The following is a 3,463-nucleotide window of genomic DNA, read 5'->3' as shown; positions in this document are numbered from 1 at the left end:
CAGATGGTTCTCTTCAAGTCTCAGCAGGGGGAGGGAACTTGATTCTTGTTGGCCCTGATTGGCCAGAGATGTCATGGTTTCCTCTTCTGAACCCCTGGCTCTTCTACCTCCTTGGGTACTGCTCAAGTGTGTCTCTTCTCAGAACATCGTCCCTGACCTTCTTGCTCCAACTCACTCTATCGCTTTGGAGGTTGAGAAGTCTGGACTGCTAGCAAAGGGTCTTTCCTCTTCCTTAGTGGAGTTAATTCAGCACTCCAGCAGGCCTTCTACTTCGAAGTCTTACTCAAAGAACTGGAAGTCCTTTCAGACGTGATGTTCTGCTCATGATCTTTTGGCACCTACCTGTAGTTTGTCTGCTATTTTGCATTTTCTTCTGAATGGGTTTCACTTGAATCTCTTTCCACTCTGAAAGCTCATTGGTTTGCGATAAAGGCTTTTAGGGACTTTTCTGAACTTTCATCGATGTTACACTCTTTGGTGTCTAGACTGTTATGATCTTTTGTCAATGGTAAGAACAATGAAAAATCCCTTTTCTCCAACTCAGAATCTTCCTACTCTTTTATAGGCTTTGCAATTTTATCTCTTTGAGGATCTGGATACTGTACAATTAAAGATTGTCTTCTATAAAGTTATTTTCCTATTTGCTATCACCTTGCTGAGAACAATTGGGGAGCTGGGAGCCTTAAAATGCTGTCCTCTCTTCATTTGATACTTTGGAAGATGGGGTAACTTTAAGGCCTAGCCCTACCTTTGCTGCAAAGGTTAAGTCTAATTTTGATAGATCTTAGGAAATAATTCTTCCTTCTTTCATTCCCTCTCCTTCCTCTCCGGAGGAACATTTGTTGAATACACTTGATGTTTAAAGAGCTCTTTTCATTTATGTCACCAGGCCTCTGCAGTTCAGGAAAACCGACTCCTTGTTTGTGACTTTTGGACAGCCTGGAAAAGACAAGAAGGTGACTTTTATGACTCTGAGTAGGTGGATTAAGTTGTCAATTTTTCTGGCTTTGCAAGGCTTTTTAGAAAATCTTCCAGGTCAGGGATGGTCTACGAGAGGAATGGCCACCTCCTGGGTTGAATTCCAGTGAGTAACAATCTAGGAAATTCCTAGGGTGGTTACTTGGGCCTCAGGGCATACATTTGTCAAGCATTATCGCTTAATAAATTTTCTGTTTTGCATTTGAGTACCAATGTTTTGAACTCTGCATTACCCTAAGTCCATCTTGTCCTTGTCACAAACATTACATCCTGCCCACCTTCCCATCAGTCCTTTGGCAAGGGCTTGGCAGCCAGGTTGGGTGATTGGCGCTAGCATTTAAGAATCCTCCTGTTCTTTCTTCCTCTTGGAGGGTGACATCACTTTACTTTGTAATGACTGTCACAAGGACGCAATGGACTAAGGCTAATGAAGATTACCAATAAGTAACCAACGCATCACCACTCTTTCTGAATGTGTGTGGCTCATTCTGCAGGACTTGTTCTTTGTATGATTCCTGGATTTTCAGAAGCCCTTTGATGGCAGCACCCCCACACTGAAAATTGTTTCAGCACCACTGGACAAGGGTCAGTTGTCATGCTCATCTGCGGCGTAAATTTGCATTGAAGTAGTCTAACTCCCCAGGTCCTGTCTTTTGCTCAATTTGCCTTTGTGAGTTTTCTCTCAATCACTGTTGATTTCCTTGGATCTTTCTTTCTTCTTTCACTTCACCTTCGCCTTCAGTGTATCTTTCGGCCCTGTTAAGAGACACGCCCCCTTGTAGCCACTTCTATACTTCTGTCACCTAATTATTTTCCTATCCTTTCCCCTGTAACGTTGCTGATCCTAGCTATAGCATGACTATCCAGAATCTGTTCACCTGAGTTATGTTCCTCTTATCCCCATGCATCTAATAATCAGCTCTTGGTCTCCCTCCACCTCTCACGTGACATAGTCTGAGCCAGTGTCTCCATCTTGGAGAGACAATCTCTTGCACTTCTGTTGTTCTACTGGCGCTGCCGGCTTGAGCTTTGGTCAGAAGTGGCAAAAGAAGGACTAATGGAAAGTGAACGTGTACTGGAGCAACAGAGTGTATGGATTTACAAGCGTTTGATTAAATGAGAAAAAAAGAGTTTACTTGAGAGAAAAAGATTAACTTGGCCCGTACGGGGATCGAACCCGCAACCTTGGCGTTATTAGCACCACACTCTAACCAACTGAGCTAACCGGCCATGAATGACAGAGTTGTCCTTTTTCCATGACATGCAGATACACAGAAGAGTCGGTCTCACTATCGCAATTCCTTCATACTTTTCGCCTTCCGTCCCCTGTCTGGATTGCAATAACAAGAGCTGTTGAGTGCTGCACGCCAGCCTCAGCGCCTCTTCTTTCAGTCAATGTCACTGTGTGCTGTGATACCTTTGTAACATTGGTTGTTGCCGGAAGAAAGGGAAAGGATGGATAGGATTTGTATTCTTTTACGACAAAACCCAAAATGCACCGGCTTGCTTGCTCCTTAAGTTTACAAGGCCAGCTGCTTTTGAGATATTCTAATTATAGTAGTTATTCGGCGTTGGAGGTAAGAGAGTTGTTTTTAGGTCTGGCCGTTCCTTCTGCTTTAAATTACTCTAGCTCATGTCAACAAAGTAACAACAAAACATAGCCAACGGTTTGTTGCTCAAGCCTTCCCTACTGCACCTTCCCATGTCTCTCCTGCCGACCACAGTGCAGGAAATTTGAGTTTGCATTTGCGCAAAGAGACGTACAACACAAGAAGGCGCGCTTTCGTGCGCCGGGCACCACCCGGCCTGTGCATTCCTCACTGCCGTGAGATCAGTTTACTCAGCAGAGCATGACTCTGCAATTGGTTAGTAAGGCCTGCCTGACCAGAATAGTATATTTGGGGTCATGTATTTGATTGCATTTTTAAAACAGTAACAGAACTTAACTGCAATGTTTAAATAGGTCTAGACATATTTAAACAGTGTCAATTTGATAGAAGAATTCTGGAAAATTCAGAGGGTAGGCATCAATGTTTTTTTTTCCCTTTGGGTGGATGTGGCATTAAAGAGTTTGAAGACCACTGGTCTAAGTGGACACTAATACACCTGGATCCTCCTGAATTCCTCGCAACAGATGCCAGAAAACCTGGCTGGAGAGCTACTGTGTTGGACTGATCCTGTCGATTCAAGTGGTCTTTCCTAGAGAGTCGGAGGTCATGGAAGTAGATGGAGTTGATGGTAAGCTTCAGGGCTTTGAAGTTTTCCCATCATCATCTGTCTCAGAAAAATGTGCTAGTAAAGACAGAGAATAAGGTAGCGGTCTTTTATATTAACCAGCAGTGAAGCATGCATTCAAAATCCCTCAATGCAATAGCAGAACAATTGGGCTATTGGGCAGAGATCAACCTGTTGCATACGTCGGCAGTACACATCAAGGGCACCGACAATGTGATGGCAGACAGCTGGAGGTTTCCAAATTTGCTGG

The 3,463-nt window shown here is 43.8% G+C and overlaps 1 non-coding gene across 1 annotated transcript; it reads right to left on the bottom strand.

Annotated features, from left to right (window-relative positions):
* Positions 1–2,134: 2,134 nt before the first annotated feature.
* TRNAI-AAU (transfer RNA isoleucine (anticodon AAU)) lies at positions 2,135–2,208 on the bottom strand. The gene has a single exon. It is a non-coding gene; the product is annotated as a tRNA-Ile (tRNA).
* Positions 2,209–3,463: the final 1,255 nt, after the last annotated feature.

The sequence above is a fragment of the Pleurodeles waltl genome, chromosome 12, assembly GCF_031143425.1.
Source record: "Pleurodeles waltl isolate 20211129_DDA chromosome 12, aPleWal1.hap1.20221129, whole genome shotgun sequence".
Taxonomy (NCBI): Eukaryota; Metazoa; Chordata; class Amphibia; order Caudata; family Salamandridae; genus Pleurodeles; species Pleurodeles waltl.
The sequence above is the reverse complement of the archived record's forward strand: the minus strand, read 5'-3'. Positions and strand labels throughout refer to the sequence as shown.